Below are 22205 nucleotides of genomic sequence, written 5' to 3' on the forward strand. Positions count from 1 at the left end.
GTTACATTGATAATCAAAGTCATCAATGGCCTCCACTTCAAATTTCGACTACGGTCTCGATTCGATGCCCGTCAACAAGCCTCCTTTCTTCAATGGGGATAACTATTCCTATTGGAAAAATAGGATGATGTAATTCATTCAAGCAAGTGACATAGGAGCATGGAATGTTGTAGAAGACGGATATATCAAGGCTCTTACTCATCCAAGAAAGTGAGTGAAGGAGAGATAAGATTGTTCCAGCTCAACTCTAAAGCCATTCATATCATATTTTGTGCTCTTTGACCAGATGAATACGAAAGAGTTTCATCTTGTACAATTGCCAAAGAAATAGGGGACAAGCTTCAAGTCACTCATGAAGGTACCGATGAGGTAAAAAATCTAAAATTAGTATTCTAACGCATAGCTATGAAAATTTCAGGATGAAACCAAATGAAGATATCAAAGCTATGACAGATAGATTCTCAACGATTGTCAATGGTCTCAAATCATATGGAGAGATCATTTCAAAGGAAAAGCTTGTGAGGAAGTTAGTTTACTCCCTTTCAAAATCATGGTAATCAAAGAAGACGACAATCATCGAGTCTAAGGACCTAACGTCCTTAACTCTTGAAGAACTAATTGGTTCCCTCCTCACTCATGAAATGATGCTTGAAGATGAGGTGGAACTCGATAAGATTAACGAGCCACCAAAGGAGAAGGAGAAGAAGAAAAACATTGGAGTTTCTCTCAAATCCACAAAAGATGAGAGTGATTCGAATGAAGATGACGATGACGAGGAAATGGCATTGTTTGCCAAACGGTTCAGTAAAATGATGAGACCTTACCGAGGAAGAAAATTCAAACGAAATGAAGGGCTAAAAAATGAACCAAAAGAGAATGACCCGATCATTTTCTATGAATGCAAAAAGCCGGGGCATGTCAAATATGATTGCCTACAATTGAAGAGAAAGGGTCAATCAAAGAATAAGCACAAGGCTCATGTGGCTACATGGAGCGATGAAGAAGGTTCCGATGAAGAGCAACAAGAAGTAGCAATCTTGTGCTTGATGGCATTCGGGGAAGATTCTAAAGGAACCTCTAACTCATCTGATTTTGATGATTTATCCTATGATGAGCTATTAGAGGAATATAATGGGTTGGCTTCGGATTATGAGAAATTGTTTTTAAAATATAAAAATGATGTTTCAAAATTGAAAAAATGAAAATAAACTCATATCTAAAACCAACAACGATCTTGAAAGTAAAATCAAAGATTTACAAATCAAACTAGAAGAGTTTGAAAAGAAAAATTTGGATTTGCAAAATTTACTTTCAAAGGTCAATGATGATCATCAAAAGAAAATTGATGATCTTAAAACTTCTTTTGATAAAGTTGGAACAAAACGTTTTTGAAAAAGGGGAAAATTCAAAATCCAACTTTGTTAGAAAAGGTTTTAAAAACTACAATCATAGAGGTTCCCAAAGAACCTCTAATAGAAAAATCGTTAGAAGTATGTGGGTTCCTAAAGAACTCATTACTACTAAAGATAAAGATATCCTACACAAATGGATACCTAAGAGGACTAGGATTTTGGAAACCAATGAATATGGACCCAAAAGAATTTGGTTACCAAAAATCAAAAATTAATCTATGTTTGTAGGGAAAGGAGCATTGCTACAAGGCACGGGAAACAAATTCAAATTCATGGTACCTTGATAGTGGATGCTCGAGACACATGACCGGGGACAAAAACCAGTTCATAGAGCTTAACGCCAAAAATGGAGGAGAAGTGACTTTTGGTGATAATTCAAAAGGTCACATTGAAGGTATAGGTACAATAGGTAATACCTCTTCCATACAAATTAAAAATGCTTTATATGTGAATGGATTAAAGCATAATCTTTTGAGTATTAGTCAATTTTGTGATAAAGGATTCAATGTCATATTTGAAACTAATGGTTGTAAAGTTATTGACATTGCATCTAATTGGATTATGCTTGTTGGTCATAGAATAGGAAATATTTACATGGTGCATTTAGATTCTATTAATGTGACTAATTTATGCCTAGTTGCTAAGGATGAGCATGATAGTTGGTTATGGCATAGGAGACTAGGTCATGCTAGTATGAGTGTTTTGCAATGGCTAATTCAAGGTGATTTAGTTCAAGGGTTACCTAAACTAAAATTTGAAAATGATAAAATCTGTGATGCTTGTGCTAAAGGAAAACAAAAGCGAGTTTCTTTTAAATCCATTAATGGTGTATAAACTGGTAGAGTATTACAATTGGTCCATATAGATCTTTTTGGGCCAACTAGGACTACTAGCTTAGGTGGAAAATAATATGCATTTGTCTTGGTAGACTATTCTAGATACACTTGGGTTCTATTCTTAATTACTAAATATGAAGCATTAGAAAAATTCATCACATTTTCAAAAGTAATCCAAAACGAAAAAGGTTACTCTATAAATAGTGTGAGGAGTGATCATGGAACTGAATTTGAAAATCTTGGATTTACTGATTTTTGTAATTCTAATGGTATTAGCCATAATTTTTCAGCACCTAGAACCCCTCAATAAAATGGAGTTGTTGAGAGGAAAAATCGAACTTTAGAAGAAATGGCTAGAACTATGCTTTGTGAAAACAATTTGCCAAAATATTTTTGGGCTGAAGCCACAAATACCGCTTGTTATGTTATTAATCGAGTAATGATTAGGCCTAATTTACAGAAAACTCCATATGAACTTTTAAAAAATAAAAAGCCTAACATTAGTTATTTTCATCCTTTTGGATGTAAGTGTTTTGTTTTAAACAACGGTAAAGACAATCTTGACAAATTTGATGCTAAAAGTGATGAAGGAATTTTTCTGGGTTATTCCTTAAATTCTAAAGCTTATCAAGTATTTAATAAAACAACTTTGATTGTAGAAGAGTCTATACATGTTGTTTTTGATGATAACCTCTTTCCAAGGAAGGATTCTTGTGTGAATGATGATGTAGGCATTATGAATGACGTTAGACATGACGTTGGAGAACCATCATCAAAGGAAGAAACAAAAGATGAGGTAACTCATGATCCTCTCGAGAATCCAACCATTGAAGAAAGGGAAGTATCTTATCCAAGACAGTGCAACTATGTCAAGGATGGTGAAATCATAGGTGATCCATCCAAAGAACAACTTGATCTTCTCTTAGAAATATTTGTAATTATGTTGTATTTATCTCATGCATAGAGCCTAAGAATATTAAAGAAGCATTAAATGATGAAAATTGAATTATGGCTATGCAAGAAGAGTTAAATCAATTTCAGAGAAGTAAAGGTTGGACGTTAGTTGAAAGGCCTAGTAATAAATCTACTGTAGGTACTAGATGGGTATTTAGGAATAAGCTTGATGAGAGTGGTAATATAATGAGAAACAAGGATAGACTGGTTGCTCAAGGCTATACTCAAGAAGAAGGCATAGACTATGCTGAAACATATGCTCCCTTAGCTAGGATGGAAGCAATTAGAATGTTATTAGCATTTGCATGTTTTCATGAATTTAAATTATATCAAATGGATCTTAAAAGTGCATTTTTAAATGGTTTTTTAAAAGAAGAAGTGTATGTGGAACAACCTCCAGGTTTTGAAGATTCAAAATTTCCAAATCATTTTCTTAAATTGACAAAAGCACTTTATGGTTTAAAACAAGCTCCAAGAGTTTGGTATGAAAGATTGTCAAACTTTTTAATTGAAAAAGGTTTTTCAAAAGGGAAGGTTGACACTACATTGTTTTTTTAAAGCGTAAAGGTAAAGATTTATTAGTAGTTCAAATTTATGTTGATGATATAATATTTGGTTTTACTAATGATGTTCTTTGCTAAGAATTTTCTAAGCTAATGCAAAGTGAATTCGAAATAAGCATGATGGGGAGCTCTCATTTTTCTTGGGACTCCAAATCAAACAAAGAAAAGATGGCATCTTCATCATTCAAGCTAAGTACGTCAAAGATATGCTCAAGAAGTTTGGACTGGAAAATGGCAAACCTCATGACACTCCAACGAGCTCTTCAACAAAGCTTAACTTAGATGAAGGAGGTAAATGCATAGATGTTAAATTATATAGGTCAATGATTGGATCTTTACTTTATCTAACTGCAAGTAGACCGGACATTATGTTTAGTTTTTCTTATGTGCTAGATTTCAATCATGCCCTAAGGAATCACATTTACTAGCTGTTAAGAGAATCTTTAGATACCTTAAGGACACTCCTAGTTTAGGACTTTGGTATCCTAGAGACTCTAGCATTACCTTGCATGCCTTTTCTGATGCGAATTATAGAGGATGCAAATTAGATAGGAAAATCACCTCCGGTACTTGTCAATTCCTTGGAAATATGTTGATTTCTTAGTTTTCAAAGAAACAAAATTGTGTTGCATTATCTACCACTGAAGCGGAATACATTTCAGCCGGTAGTTGTTGTGAACAAGTTTTATGGATGAAACAACAACTTTTTTATTATGGAATTGAAGTAGGTACTATTCCTATCAAGTGTGACAATACTAGTGCTATTTGTCTCACTAAAAATTCCATCCAACACTCTAGAACTAAGAACATTGAAATAAGATACCACTTCATTAGAGACCATGTCACTAAGGAATATGTAGTTCTAGAATTTGTTGATACTTTGCACCAATTAGCGGATATCTTTACAAAACCTTTAGACAAAGAAAGATTTTGGACACTTAGGAGAGAATTAGGTTTAACTGACCTATCTTCACCTAGTGTTTAAAATAATTTTAGCACTTTTAAGAATAAATGAAAAATGCTTATAATAGTTGCATTCATTGCTATTAGTTAGGGTGAGTTTATGTTATTTGGTGAAAATTAATTTTCTGTTCAAATGTTGTTTAAAGAGTAATTTGATTGATTGAACATGATTAATTTTCAATATATGAGTTGCCAATACCACTACAGCTAATTAATTTAGAATTTTAAGTATTTAAAATAGATTTTTGATATTTTGTGCTTCATGCATCGATACACTTAATAGTGCATCGATGCATCCCTTTTAATGTGCATCGATTCATCATGTTGATGCACTGATGCACGCCTTGAATGTGCATCGATGCACAGGGTCATGCATCGATGCATCCATCGGGTTTTAGGTATTAAAATCGTATTTTCTCATTCTTTCAAATGTTTAAACCTCAAAATACCTCACCGTTCATCCCTCTTTCACTCAAAAATCTCCTTTTGCTTAAAATCAACGAAATATTGTTGGAATCTTCAAGCTTTTAACTTCTAATCCTGTTTCAATCATTAATTCGTGCAAAACATCATTACATCCCTCTCAATCCGAAATTTCAAGGTAAACTTTTCTAAAAACTCCATTTTATCAATTTTTGATCTTAGGGATAGTTTTGATTAGTCCTAGGATGAACATTATATCGGGCATTGGTTATATGATGATTCTAAACTAGATTTTACAAAAAATTTCATCAAAAAACACATAATTTTTCAAAATTTTCTTTGAAATTCGAAATTAAAAAAAATTCAAAAGCATTGAAGTTTTTGACTTCATTATATTGTTTTTATGAAAACTATATGTATTGCAATATTTCCAATGATATTTTCAAATAGTTTTCAAAACTTTGCCCATTAGGATTGTTTTAGAGAACCTTGATTATTGCGGACTCAATTAAGTTTTGGGATTGAATTAATTGCATACATGTGTTTCAATTTGCAGGTCATATTTCTTATTCTGATTCCTAAACCATGTCTAATCTCAAACGCCCTAGAACTTCGTCGAGTCGTTCTCGTTCAAATCAACCTCCTAATCTCATTCCTCAACCGCCTAATAGCCTATTAGGATCTTGCTTTAACATGTCTGAGCATCGTAGAGACGAATTGTACTCTAGGTACTTAAATTCTTTCCAAACTTATAGAATCCGTGAAGAGCGTATTCCTTTGCTTTAAGCCATAGTTGATATTGCCTTCGAATACCTTCTGATTCTTAAAGCTTGGAAGTCTGATAAAATATTTCAGCTTAAACCTATCGTCTATCAACAATTGGTCCGCATTTTCTATTCCAATGCGGTGTGTATTCAAAATGAAACTCAATGTGGAACTATAGCCATTAGATCCTATCTTTTAGGCCAATATATTAATATTGACCCCGAGACTATAGCTTTCCGATTTGGGTTAGATGATAGTGGTATATATAATTAGAGTGAAAATGTGGAATATTCATATGTTCCAAACTCCAGTGTTAGTACTCTACGATCTCATCACGATTGTTTTCTCCATTTGATGATCTCTTGGTGGTTTAGACCATCCGGAGGTAGGTACTCTACACTTCGTGCTAGGGATTTATGGTGGATGTGTTGTATTAAAAATAAAATCAAAATAAATTTGCCCCACATTATATTTAGTCAACTAGTGGACATCATAAACATTGTTCCTTCAAAACATGTTGAAACATTGATTTATGGATGTCTTCTTAGTAACCTCTTTATCAAACTTGGTCTAGACATCTCTCTCGACAATCCTATCCCACTCCAAAATCAAATCAATCTTACTTCCTAGAAGAAAGCGGATTGGAAGCAAGATGAAGAAACCGATCTTTGGGTATTTCGACCCTGTAAGCAAACCGCGGGATCTAGCTCTTCACGAGCTTCTCCTAGCTCTTCTCGTGCTACTCCTCCTCCTACGACACCGGCTGCTGACGATGATCCTGAGTTTCATCAACTTATGCAAGATATCGACGATCACGTTCCAGACGATGAGCCTGCACCGGAACCGGCACGATAAGAAGATCAAATGCCACCATATTTTCGATCCTTCTTGGAGTCGTTTGATCTGAGGTTTTCCTCCATGGAGTCTCAGATTACTGAGTTACAGCGGGAGATACGTGAACGTATGGATGCGCTCACTCTTGAAGTTCAAGCTCATTATCCTCCTCCTCCCGATCCTCCGATGGATTAGATCTTTTCTCCATGCTTTCTTAATATTTCAATCTTAGATTGTTTTGATGTTTCTGGATTGTTTTTTTTTGGTTTGTTAAATGTTTGAATTTGTTCTGGTTTGGATAATTAGATTTTGAATTATATATATATATTTGTTTGGTTGAATTTTCTTATTTTTGCATCATTAGACATATATGACCAATTATGCCATTTCACATTTGATTATGAATATTGATTATGGAACTAATGGCTTATCTCTCTTTTGATTGTGATCTTAGAAGCTTAAGCTATATTTACTTATAATAAATTGGTTATGCTTTTCAAAACCTTGTTTAAAAACATTTTAGAATCTTTTTGATTTAACAAAAAGGGGGAGAAGTGTAAAAATGTTAAAGGGGGAGAAGTGTAAAATGTTTTAAAGGGGGAGAAATGTTATAGTAAGGGGGAGTAATTTCAAACTTGATTTTCAAAATAGTTTTTTCAAAGAAAATCTTAAAATTACTCAAGTGTTTTGTTATATCAAAAAGGGGGAGATTTTTAAATACATTTTGATGTTTCGATATAACAAATTAAGTTTAAATGAATTTTAAGATTTTACAAATGATTTTCTAAGTATATTCGATTTAATTAATCAAATATAAAATTATTACTCCAAGTCTTTCAAGTTCAAATTCAAACCTTACTAAATGTGTGAAATTATGTTTTATACTTAATATATTTTTAAAACAATTTTGTTGAAACATTTTAATATTTCGATATAACAAATTAAGTTAAATGGATTTTAAGATTTTCCAAATGATTTTCTAAGTATATTCGATATAACTATTCGAATATCAAAACATTACTCCAAATATTTCAAAAATCATTTTTGATCCTTACTTAAGTGTAAAATTAAGTTTTAATCATAAAACAATTTCAAAATAATTTTACAAAGTATTTCGAACCAATTCAAAGCCAAAAATTCCAGATTGCTCAGAGGGAACCGATTCCCCCCATAGGAGGAACCGATTCCCCCCTGAATGGTTTGGCTCTGAGATTTCCAGAATGCTCGGAGGGAACCGATTCCCCCCAAGGGGGTACCGATTCCCCCCTGTTCAACGGTCGAAATATTTGAATTTTACACTTAGGGAACCGATTCCCTATGAGAGGGAACCGATTCCCCCCACGCTCTAAGCTGTTTTATTAAATGTTTTCACACTAAAACAGCTATAATATCTTCTCTAATTATCCCCAACGTTCAGAAGTGATCCAAGGTGTATTTAAGCAAGCTTAGAAGCCATTGATCAAAGACAAGAAACATCAAGCAACTAGAATCAAGAGAGAATCAAAGAGAAAGCATCAAACCTCAAGTTTGAGCATTTCAAGCCCATTTTCATTCAATATTCATTTTGCTTTCAAGAACACTTTTTGTGCTCAATTGTATTCATCTTTGAGTGTTCTTTTCTTTGTTCTAGAATTGTGCAAACATCTTACCTTGTGAGGTTTTCTTGTAAGTTTGCAAATTTGTAATCTTCTCTTTGAGAAAAGAGTGTTCTCAAGAGTTGGGGTATACTCTTGAGGGAATTGTAAGGTTATCTCTTTGGCCTCAAAAGAAAGAACAAATTAGTGAATTTGTTGGAAAATCCTTAGTGTGGATAGCTAAGGTAGTGGACGTAGACTTTGTTTGAGAAAGTCGAACCACTGTAAATCGCTGTGCAATTGCTTTCAATTTTCTGCAAAAGCTTCCACAAAATTTTTATTGCCAATTCACCCCCCTCTTGGCCAATTTCGTCATTCGATTAACTCAACAATTGGCATCAGAGCCTAACTCATTTGAAGGTTTAATCGCCTCTTGAGTCGATCCGGGAAGAGTTACATCGATTACAAAGTCATCAATGGCCTCCACTTCAAACTTCGACTCCGGTCTCGATTCGATGCCCGTCAACAAGCCTCCTTTCTTCAATGGAGCTAACTACGCCTATTGGAAGAATAGAATGATGTACTTCATTCAAGCAAGTGACATGGGAGCATGGAATGCCGTAGAAGAAGGATACATTAAGCCTATCACTCATCCAAGGTTGTGGAGTGAAGGATAGATTTTCAAAAAAATTAGTATTCTAACGCATAGCTATGAAAATTTCAGGATGAAACCAAATGAAGACATCAAAGCTATGACGGATAGATTTTCAACGATTGTCAATGGTCTCAAATCATATGGAGAGATCATCTCAAATGAAAAGCTTGTGAGGAAGTTAGTCTACTCCCTCCCAAAATCATGGCAATCAAAGAAGACGGCAATCATCGAGTCTAAGGACCTATCCTCCTTAACTCTTGAAGAACTTATTGGTTCACTCCTCACTCATGAGATGATGCTTGAAGATGAGGTGGACCTTGATAAAGTTGAAGAGACACCAAAGGAGAAGAAGAAAAACATTGGAGTTGCTCTCAAATCCACAAAAGATGAGAGTGATTCTAATGATGATGATGATGACGAGGAAATGGCATTGTTTGCCAAACGGTTCAGAAAAATGATGAGACCTTACCAAGGAAGAAAATTCAAACGAAACGAAGGCCTCAAAAATGAACCAAAAGAGAAGGACCCAATCATTTGCTATGAATGCAAAAAGCCGGGGCATGTCAAATATGATTGCCCACAATTGAAGAAAAAGGGTCAATCAAAGAATAAGCACAAGGCTCATGTGGCTACATGGAGCGATGAAGAAGGTTCCGATGAAGAGGAACAAGAAGTAGCAAACTTGTGCTTGATGGCATTCGGGGAAGATTCTAAGGTAACCTCTAACTCATCTGATTTTGATGATTTATCTTATGATGAGCTATTAGAGGAATATAATGGGTTGGCTTCGGATTATGAGAAATTATTTTTAAAATATAAAAATGATGTTTCAAAGTTGAAAAATGAAAATAAACTCATATCCAAAACCAACAATGATCTTGAAAGTAAAATTAAAGATTTGCAAATCAAACTAGAAGAGTTTGAAAAGAAAAATTTAGATTTGCAAAATTTACTTTCAAAGGTCAATGATGATCATCAAAAGAAAATTGATGATCTTAAAATCTCTTTTGATAAAGTTGGAACAAAACGTTTTGAAAAAGGAGAAAATTCAAAATCCAACTTTGTTAGAAAAGATTTTAGAAACTACAATCATAGAAATCCTCAACAAACCTTAAATGGTAAAATATTTAGAAGTATATGGGTTCCTAAAGGACTCATTACTACTAAAGATAAAGATATCCTACAAAAATGGATACCTAAGGGAACTAGGATTTTGGAAACTAATGAATATGGACCCAAAGAATTTGGGTACCAAAAATCAAAAATTAATCTATGTTTGTAGGGAAAGGAGCATTGCTACAAGGCACGGGAAACAAATTCAAATTCATGGTACCTTGATAGTGGATGCTCAAGACACATGACCGGAGACAAAAGCCGGTTCATTGAGCTTAACGCCAAAAATGGAGGAGAAGTGACTTTTGGAGACAATTCAAAAGGTTACATTGAAGGTATTGGTACAATAGGTAATACCTCTTCCATACAAATTAAGAATGTTTTATATGTGAATGGATTAAAGCATAATCTATTGAGTATTAGTCAATTATGCGATAAAGGATTCAATGTCTTATTTGAAATTAATGGTTGTAAAGTCATTGACATTGCATCTAATCGGATTATGCTTGTTGGTCATAGAATAGGAAACATTTACATGGTGCATTTAGATTCTATTGATATGACTAATTTATGCCTAGTTGCTAAGGATGAGCATGATAGTTGGTTATGGCATAGGAGACTGGGTCATGCTAGTATGAGTGTTTTGCAACGGTTAATTCAAGGAGACTTAGTAAGAGGGTTGCCTAAGCTTAAATTTGATAATGATAAAATCTGTGATGCTTGTGCTAAAGGAAAACAAAAACGAGTTTCTTTTAAATCTATTAATGATGTATCAACTAGTAGAGTATTACAATTGATCCATTTAGATCTTTTTGGGCCAACTAGAACTACTAGCTTGGGAGGAAAACAATATGCATTTGTCTTGGTAGATTACTATTCTAGATACACTTGGGTTCTATTCTTAAGTACTAAAGATGAAGCATTAGAATATTTCATCACATTTTCAAAAATAATCCAAAATGAAAAAGGATACTCTATCACTAGTGTTAGAAGTGATCATGGAACTGAATTTGAAAATCTTGGATTTATTGAGTTTTGTAATTCTAATGGTATTAGCCAAAATTTTTCAGCACCTAGAACCCCTCAACAAAATGGAGTTGTTGAAAGGAAAAATCGAACTTTAGAAGAAATGGCTAGAACCATGCTTTGCGAAAATAATTTGCCAAAATATTTTTGGGCGGAAGCCACAAATACCGCTTGTTATGTTGTAAATCGAGTAATGATTAGGCCAATTTTAAAGAAAACTCCATATGAAATTCTCAAAAATAAAAAGCCTAACATTAGCTATTTTCATCCTTTTGGATGTAAATGTTTTGTTTTAAACAACGGTAAAGAAAATCTTGGTAAATTTGATGCTAAAAGTGATGAAGGAATTTTTCTGGGTTATTCCTTAAATTCTAAAGCTTATCGTGTATTTAATATAAGAACTTTAGTTGTAGAAGAGTCTATACATGTTGTTTTCGATGATAATCCCCTTCCGAGGAAGGATTCTTCTGTTAATGATGATGTAGGTATTGTACAAGCAAATGACGTTAGACATGACGTTGGAGAATCATCATCAAAGGAAGAAACAAAAGATGAGGAAACTCATGATCCCCTCGAGAATCCAACCATTGAAGAAAGGGAAGTATCTTTTCCAAGAGAGTACAACTATGTCAAGGATGGTGAAATTATAGGTGATCCATCAAAAGGGGTAACTACTCGATCTTCTCTTAGAAATATCTGTAATTATGTTGCATTTATTTCATGCATAGAGCCTAAGAACATCAAAGAAGCATTAAAAGATGAACATTGGATTATGGCTATGCAAGAAGAATTAAATCAATTTGAGAGAAGTAAAGTATAGACATTAGTTGAAAGGCCTAGTAATAAATCTACTGTAGGTACTAGATGGGTTTTTAGAAATAAACTTGATGAAAGTGGTAATATAGTGAGGAACAAGGCTAGACTTGTTGCTCAAGGCTATACTCAAGAAGAAGGCATAGACTATGATGAAACATACGCTCCCGTAGCTAGGATGGAAGCAATTAGAATGTTATTAGAATTTGCATGTTTCAATGAATTTAAATTATATCAAATGGATGTTAAAAGTGCATTTTTAAATGGTTTTATAAAAGAAGAAGTGTACGTGGAACAACCTCCAGGTTTTGAAGATTCAAATTTTCCGGATCATGTTTTAAAATTGACAAAAGCTCTTTATGGTTTAAAACAAGCTCCTAGAGCTTGGTATGAAAGATTGTCAAATTTTTTAATTGAAAAAGGTTTTTTAAAAGGAAAAGGTTGACACTACACTACATTGTTTTTAAAGAGAAAAGGTAAAGATTTATTAGTAGTTCAAATTTATGTTGATGATATAATATTTGGTTCTACTAATGATGTTCTTTGTCAAGAATTTTCTAAGCTAATGCAAAGTGAGTTTGAGATGAGCATGATGGGGGAGCTCTCATTTTTCTTGGGACTCCAAATCAAGCAAAGAAAAGATGGCATCTTCATTAATCAAGCTAAGTACGTCAAAGATATGCTCAAGAAGTTTGGACTATGGGAAACCTCATAACACTCCAATGAGCTCTTCAACAAAGCTTGACTTAGATGAAGGAGGTAAATGTGTAGATGTTAAATTATATAGGTCAATGATTGGCTCTTTGCTTTATCTAACTGCAAGTAGACCGGACATTATGTTTAGTGTTTGCTTATGTGCTAGATTTCAATCATGTCCTAAGGAATCACATTTACTAGCTGTTAAGAGAATCTTTAGATACCTTAAGGACACTCCTAGTTTAGGACTTTGGTATCCTAGAGACTCTAGCTTTAGCTTGCATGCTTTTTCTGATGCGGATTATGGAGGATACAAATTAGATAGGAAAAGCACCTCCGGTACTTGCCAATTCCTTGGAAATATGCTGATTTCTTGGTTTTCAAAGAAACAAAATTGTGTTGCATTATCTACCACTGAAGCCGAATACATTTCAGCTGGTAGTTGTTGTGCACAAGTTTTATGGATGAAACAACAACTTTTTGATTATGGAATTGAAGTAGGTACTATTCCTATCAAGTGTGACAATACTAGTGCTATTTGTCTCACTAAAAATCCCATCCAACACTCTAGAACTAAGCACATTGAAATAAGACATCACTTCATTAGAGACCATGTCACTAAGGAAGATGTAGTTCTAGAATTTGTTGATACTTTGCACCAATTAGCGGATATCTTTACAAAACCCTTAGACAAGGAAAGATTTTGGACACTTAGGAGAGAATTAGGTTTGACCAACCTATCTTCACTTAGTGTTTAAAATAATTTTAGCACTTTTAATAAATCTTGAAAAATGCTTATAATAATAATTTTGATTGCATTCTTGCTATTAGTTAGGGGGAGTTTGTGATTCTTAATGAAAATTAATTTTATGTTCAAAAATCAATTAAAGATTAATTTAATTATTTGAACATAATTAATGTTTGATATATGAGTTGCCAATACCACTAGAAAAGATTAATTTAGCATTTTGTGCTTAAAAATTCGGATTTTAGCATTTTGGTGCAGAGGGAATCGATCCCCCCCTGAGGGAACCGATTCCCCCTTTGAAGGGGAACCGATTCCCCCCACAGGGGAATCGATACCCCCTGGGGTTCTGTTAAAATCGAACAGAACACCCCAAAATCCCAAACCCTCATTTTATTATATCTTCCGCCGTTCTCACCCTCTAAACCCCTCAAATCTCCATTTTTTCCTCAAATCAACGATATTAATCGGAATTTGCTTCATAAATCATCTTCCAAACCTGTTGGAATCATTAAAATCGTGCAAACAACATCTAAATCCCCTCAATCTTCATATTTCAAGGTAAATTTTTCTAAACTCTTTATTTCATTATTTTTGAACATAGGATTAGTTTCAATTAGTTCTAGGTTGAAATAGTGATCGGGGATTGATTATTTAGTGATTAGAAACTAGATGTTACAACTAATTTCATCAAAAACACAAGAATTTTTCAAAATTTTTAAAATTTTCGAAATAAAAAAAAATGTTATTTTTCAAATTATTGTGTTCTGATCAAATTATATTGTTGTTATGAAAAACTATACATATATTGTTTCTCAAAACCATATTTTTCAAAAGTTTTTCAAAAACTTTGCCCATTAGGATTGATTTAGAGAATCTTGAAATATTGAGGACTCATTTGAGTTTTGGGATTAATTGAATTGCATACACTTGTTTTAAAATTGCAGGTTATTATATCTATTCCGATTTCCTTCACCATGTCAAATCCTAAACGTCCTAGGTCTTCATCTAGTCGTTCTAGTCGTCAACCAAATCCACCTCCAAATCCTCCTTCTATTCCAATTTCTAATCCCAATCCCACTGATCCTAACTTGACTATCCAAAATTCGTGTTTCAATCATCCTGGGTCTAGAAATCACCGATATTGGTATTATCAATATTTCGATTCTTACAAAATCCGGGAAGAACGTATTCCTTCTCGTCAAGCTATGTTAGCTATCGATTTTAAATATCTTCCTATTTTACAAGAATGGAAATTTGATAAACTATTTGATCTTGAACCCATCGTTTACCATCAACTTGTTCGTATATTCTACTCTAATGCCGTATGTGTTAAAAACCAAGCTGAAACCGAAACCATAGGAATTCGTTCCTACCTCCTAGGACAATTCTTATATATTGACCCAGCATATATAGCCAATACATTTGGATTAGATAATGATGGTATCTCGAATGAAAAACAAATTTTAGGTTCTCGTTACAAAAGAAGAGATAGTGCGAGTGTCTTAGACCTACATGAGCGTTTTCTTCATCTAATGATTTCTTGGTGGTTTCGACCATCCGGAGGTCGTTATTCTACTCTTAGAGCTTTGGATCTTTGGTGGTTACATTGTTTCGAAAACCGTATTAAAATTAACCTACCTCAGATTATTTTTGCTGAAATTGTTGAAACCGTAAATCTTGTTCCTAACAAGAAACACTGTTCATCTCTAGTTTACGGTTGCTTTTTGAGTAATCTGTTTTCCAAAGCTGGGCTTAGAGTCGGTCTAGATGCCGTTTTTCCTCTTAAGAAACAAATAAATCTTCTTTCCTTAACGAGAGCGGGATGGGTAAAGGATAAAGAAACCGGTGAATGGGTTCGTTCTTCTACTCCGGGAGCTAGTTCTTCACAAGCTCCACCCGAAGCTGACGAAGATCCCGAGTTTGAACAATTAATGAGGGATATTTCATGCATAGATCGGAATATATGCCCTTAGCATATCCTCTGATACCTTAATAGTTCGTTCTGACTTCCCATCTTTATGCGGATAAAAGGCTGTGCTGAAATTCAATCGAGTACCCAAAGCCGTGTGCAAAGAATTCTAGAATCTTGAAGTAAACCTTGGGTCTCGATTGGACACTATCAATATAGGCACTCCATGTAGCATAACTATCTCTTTTATATACAATTTCGCATATTTATCCATCGAGAAATCTACCCGAACTGGTAAAAAGTGAGCTATCTTGGTCAATCTGTCTACAATTACCCATATTGAGTCATTTTTACCGGGTGACAAATGTAACCTCGAAACAAAATCCATTGTAACTCGTTCCCACTTCCACTTGGGAATAGATATCGGTTGTAGCAATCTGGAAGGCACTTGATGTTCAGCTTTCACTTGCTGACATGTCAGACATTTTGCAATAAACTCTGATACATCTCTTTTCATACCAAGCCACCAATAACGACTCTTTATATCTTGATACATCTTATTCCCGCCTGGGTGCAATGTCAAAGGACTATAACGTGCCTTGGAGAGAATATCTTTCTTCAATTCATCATTATCGAGAATACAAAGTCTTCCATGATAATATAAACATCCATCAGTCCTCATTTCAAAGCCTTTAGCCTCACCTTTTTCTACTTACGCAATTCTTGCCAAGCATTTTAGATCTTGTCCTTGTAGTCTTTTATCCGATCCAAGAGCATCGACTTTAACTTAAGCTCACCAATTAAGGCACCATCTTCCTTTAAAGACATATATACATCTAAAGCTTGTAAAGTTGCAAAAGTCTTTTGGCTAAGTGCATCCGCTACCACATTAGCCTTCCCAGGATGATAATCGATGATCACATCATAATCTTTTAAAAGATTGATCCATCTTATCTTCCTTAAGTTCAGTTCTTTTTGAGTCAGCAAATTCTTTAGACTCTTGTGATCAATATAAATATGGCAGCGCTCACTGTACAGATAATGACACCAAATTTTCAAAGCAAACACGACCGCTGCCAATTCCAAGTCATGTTTCATATAATTTCTCTCGTGATTCTTCAGTTGTCTTGAGGAATAAGCCACAACTTTTCCATTTCGCATAAGAACACATCATAACCCATTATGATATGTATCACTAAAGACTACATAGTATTTACTTGACTTAGGTTGTACAAGCACTGGTGCCTCTGTTAAAATTCTCTTTAGCATTTCAAAACTTTATTGGCATTTCTCCGACCATACAAAAGGCACATCTTTCCATAACAACTTAGTTAGCGACGAAGCTAACATTGAGAAGTTCTTCACAAACTGTCTATAATACCTAGAAAGCCCCAATAAACTTTGAACTTTAGGAACATTCTTTGGGGTTGCTAATCCACTATAGCTTGAATCTTTTTGGGATCTAATCTGATACCTTATGTGGAGGCTACATGGCCAAGGAAAGCAATCTCAACTAACCAAAATTCACACTTAGATAATTTGACAAACAACTTCTTCTATCGAAGTGTCTAAAGAACAACACAAAGATGAACATCATGCTCCTCTCTTGACTTTGAATACACCAAAATATCATCGATAAATACCACCACAAATTGATCCAAGTAAGGTTAGAATACTCGGTTCATCAAGTCTATAAATGTTGCATGAGCATTAGTCAAGCCAAATAGAATTACCACAAATTTGTAATGTCCATACAGAGTCTGAAAATATGGTTTTGAACTATCATCCTCTTTAATCTTTAATTGGTGGTACCCCGACCTTAGGTCTATCTTAGAGAACATTGCTATGCCTTTCAATTGATCGAATAGATCATCAATCCTCGGAAGAGGATACTTTTTCTTTATCGTTACTTTTTTATCTGACGGTAATCGATGCATAATCGCATAGACCCGTCTTTCTTTTTCATAAAAAGCATAGGTGCTTCCCAAGGAGAAACACTAGGTATGATAAATCCCTTATCAAGTAGCTCTGTCAATTGGACTTTTAATTCACTTAACTTGAGCCATAGAAATAGGTTTAGTACCCAGGTAAACCTCAATCTAGAATTCCACCTCGTGATCTGAAGGTAATCCCGATAACTCTTTAAAAAAACATTCAAAAACTCCTTAACTGTTTGAACATCAACTAGCCTTGCTTCCAAAATTCGAGTAATTACCAAGTTAGCTAGGAAAGCTATACTCCCTTTTGACATCATTTTCTTTGTAGTCATGGCTAATATCACATTGGATGGTGATTTCACTTTTTCGCCAATCACTACGATTTTTGAGCCTTCCGCATCCTTACAAAAAATCGCTTCTTGCGAAAATCAACCCATCTATGATGTAGACATAACAAATCCATGCCCAAAATGATTTCAAACTCATCAAAGGGAAACTCCATCAAGTTTGTCAGAAACATAACCCCTTGAATCTTTATCGGGCATTTTCTACATACCCGCGTTACTCTTGTATTATGACCCATATGGTTTACTGATATCATCTCACTAAAAAATGGTTCTAAAGGAATTCCTCTAGTTCTAACCAACTTTGTACTAATATAAGAGAGTGTAGAACTAGGGTTAACCAAAACAAATACAGGTTCATTAAAAATATGGAAGTTACCTGTTAAGATTATTGGGTCATCCCGATCCTCATTAGTCTTAATATTGTAAATTCTGGCTACTCCCCGAGTCTCTTATCGTGACAATGGCTCTGATTATCCTCTAGATCAACCTCTACCTCTACTTCTATTAGAAAGTGTCCACCGATCTCTTAGATTACGCTGCATTATCCTTGGATTTCTTAGGACAGTTTCAGACATAGTGACCAGTTACACCACACTAGAAACAAGATCCACCATAACCATCTCTATCAGTATATTGGGAACTCGAGCCCTTGCCTCTCTTAGCATGATAGGAAGCTAAAGACATTCCAACTCTTTTTCCTATCTGTATACTCTATTCCACTGCTAGAGTCTCCTCTTGGGATCTTTCAAAAGCCTTAGCTCGGTTTATAAGTTCTTGCAGGCTAGGGAAGTTTAAAGCCAACATCATCTCTTTCAACCTTGGCCTCAAACCTTAGATAAACAATCACGTCTAGTATTGTCATTGGGAACTACCTCAGAAGCAAAATGGCTCAACTTGTTGTACTCAACCTCGTACTCATGCACTGCTCGATCACCTTGTTTCAAATTAACAAAATTCAACAACATCGTCCGCCTAAACTGCTCACCAATATACTTGTTCTTAAATTCCTCCTGAAAGAACTGTCAGGTCACTTGCTCCGGTGGTGAATACATTGTAGTATTTGACACCACACTCGAGTTAATCCTCAAAGTAAAGATACAACTCAACCCAAATTTTCAAAATCTGAGAAGTGAAGACTTTCAAATATTACCATAACATCATTTAGCCATAAATCAACTTCTATATGACCTTCATCCTCTTCTCCCTGGAACTCAGGAGCTCCTAAACTTTTTCAGCTCTTCTGGGATCAACATGCATTGTGCTGGAGGAGCAGAGGAAGGTGAAGAAGGATGGAACTGAGTCAAAATGGAATCGAGAGCTTGCATAAAAGCTCCAAACTCTGGCACATGCATACCCTACTGTGTCGGTGCGATAGCATTCTCAGATGGGATAGGATCGGATGCTCACTATTAGCCTCATATCCTTTGCTACCTAATCTGATACATGCACCAGGGTCCATAATACATGCTTTTTTTGGAATAGTTTTTCTACATGAACCTATTAGAAGAACAAAGTCTCGAAGATTTAAAGCATATCTATTCGTTAAGCATAATGTGAATGAATTATTAAACTATTCTAATGTTGCTCCCTTTAATGTTTTAGATTCGAGGTTGAATTATTTTGAAGAAAGGGAGGATGATACATGCATCACAAGGCTCACATCAAAGGAAGAAGTAATAACTCTTCCTAATGATCCACTCGTCCAAGCCTTGCAAAAGAAGACCAGAACAGCAACAAACTTGCGATGACGTTTTGAATAGGATGCTGATATTATTTGGTTAACATGTCTTCTAGAGATACGACTTTCTGTCTCTTTTCTTTCCAACCGTTCTTGAATCACATCAATCTGATATTCAGAACTCAAGATACGTTCATTTTTGTGAAGACATCACATGTATAAATTCCTATACGAGATTAGTACGTGATTTTGTAAATATTACGAATTTTCAATATTTATATTGATTATTTGTAATATAATTTAATATAGGATGATGCATTATCTTTTAGGATTAGATTTATTATTTTATTAGGAATTAAGGATGAGTTAAAATATTATTTTTAGTTATTATTATTTTTATTAGGAATTAGAGTTAAGACATGTTTAGTTTATTATTATATTATTATTTTATTCATTAGTTATTTAGGACCTTTAGAACTTAGCCCCTATATAGAGGAGGCTTCATTCAACTTTGTAAAAAAAGATTTTCTTTGATTAATAATACAACGAGAGTTCGTTTTTGCAAGTGTTGATTTCCTTGTGCATTCAAAGCTTCTTCTCCATGAGTTCTTTCAAGTTCTTATGAGGGAGATTAATCTTAACACTCTAATTTGTCTTTTCATCACGACTAGGGGGTTGGTTAGAGCCATATTATCGTGTTTGACTTTTCATTGCGACTAGGAGGGCTCGATATGACACTTATCCATCTATTTTCCACAAATCCATCCTCACCATTATCATCTTTACCGTTCACCCTCATAAGGGAGATCTTTTGATTTATTGGTTATCATACTTTATTTTCAATTTCTTTATATTTTATTTATCTTTTTCTAATCTTGTTTCTTAACTTGTTTTCAGCACTTAAAAGAAACACTAAAATACCCTAGTTGCTGCCACCACCTTTCCATATTTATCCCCCTTTGTTCTTCATCTAGTCTAGAGCTTTCTAGGTTTGATTCTTCAACAAGAGCAACGTTCATTAACCTGCCACCGCCTCCCTATCAATTGGTATCATATTTGGGCCGAATCTTGGAAAGAAAAAAGCAATCTTGCTTGTTCTTGCACACAAAACTGTCAAGGTACCCCAACGGAGCTTGTTCACAAAAGATTCATCGTTTCAAGTCACAAAAATTCAAAAATTTCAAAAGAATGAATTTAGGGATAATTTTACCCAGATCTCATATTCATCCTAAGATTAATCTCCAGTCCAAAATTCACCCATCAGAGTTCATTAGTGTCTTCAAATACATCATTCAAGTTTCATCGGCAAATTCAGTCTAGAATCTTGTTGAATATTTTGAAAATTCTAAAGGTTTAATTTCGTGGTGAAAATTTCCATATTGAAACTTCATATACTGGAGATCGTTCACACAAAAAAATCAGAATTTTTGGAGATCAATAACACCTTCGAACAAAGTGATCATGAAAAATAGATTGTTTGAGGACTCACCATTCAACAGAGTATACTAGATACTACTGAAGGTATTTAGTTCTGAAATTTTACAGGTGGTTTCTTGACGCATCGAAAGACTTTTGAGAATTTTTCCAAAATTTTTGGACATTGGTAACCCCCTAAAAACCGTTGCTCAAGTTGCTCAAGTTGGACATTATCTAACACATTATCTTTCTTGTGTTAGTAGGACTAAAGAGTTTGCATACTTCTTCCTTCTTTGCATTTGCGTTCTCTTGGAGTCTAGCCCCTGTTTGGCCTCTTAGAGCTTTTAGGTTTTCTTATTGCCTTTGCTAGTATCAAACTCTGATACGAACTGTGAAAAACTACTTGGTAAAGTGAGTTTTAAAGAGTACAAGATCGGCTCACTTGCCTCTCGGTGTGTTACTTTCTTATAGTGACTTGTGAGTTTTTTTGCTTTGTTGAATTTTCTTTCTTTTAATTTTTTTACTTTAAATGTTTCGTTGAGTGTTTTGATTTTCAGGATGTTTGAACTAGAACAATTTTCCAGACCTAATTGTATGGTTATATGTCAGTCTTTAAGCATTGAAGATACGAAAGAAGTTGATATTCAAAAAACAAACTTATTCCATTCCCGATGTTTGATACAAGGTAAATCTGACTCTATAATCATTGATAATGGAAGTTGTACAAACATGGTGAGTAGCTACTTGGTAGAGGCACTCAAGCTATATTGTCAACAACATCCAAAACCATATTGTCCTGAATGGATTAATAAAGAGTTTGAGATGAAAGTCTTTAATGCCTAGTCAAATTATAGATGGGCAAGTATTGTGACAAAATTTGGTGTGATGTGATTCCAATGCAAGCTTCTCACATCCTTCTGGGAAACCATGGAAATACGACAATTATGTTACCTACTATGGTAAGGCAAATAAATATACTTTGAACCTAAACGGTAAGCCCTACACTCTTAGGCCAATGCCACCAAAAGAAATTTTGAAAGATCAAATGAGAATTTGTGAGGAGGTAGGGAAAGCAGAAAAAGAAAAAGCTCAGAAAGAGGTAAAAGCAAAAGAGGTCACTAGTTACAAAAGCTAAAAGAATAATAACCTATGGGAGGTGAGTGAACCTAAATGTGAGAAGAAAAGAGTGACACAAAATCTATGTGTGAGCATAAAAGAATTGAGAGAACATTCTTTACAAACAGCCTTGTATCCTTGTTTGCTTTAGGGAATCAATTGTTTCGGTTTCTAACATTAACAAAGATTTGCCTAGTGTGTTTTCATCTTTGTTACAGGATTTTCGAGAAGTGTTAGGTGATCCACCTGACAAATTACCACTAGAAAGAGGAAAACAACACCAAACCAATCTAATTCAAGGTTCCATCATACATCGTCAAACATACAATCTCGAAGAAACCAAAGAGTTAGATTTGTTACAAAAAGGCTACATCAATGAAAGCCTTAGTTGTGACGCCATCTTAATGAGGAAATAGGATTTGAATAA

The sequence above is a fragment of the Hibiscus syriacus genome, unplaced genomic scaffold (genome assembly GCF_006381635.1).
Source record: "Hibiscus syriacus cultivar Baekdansim isolate YM2019G1 unplaced genomic scaffold, ASM638163v2 tig00117017_pilon, whole genome shotgun sequence".
Lineage (NCBI taxonomy): Eukaryota > Viridiplantae > Streptophyta > Magnoliopsida > Malvales > Malvaceae > Hibiscus > Hibiscus syriacus.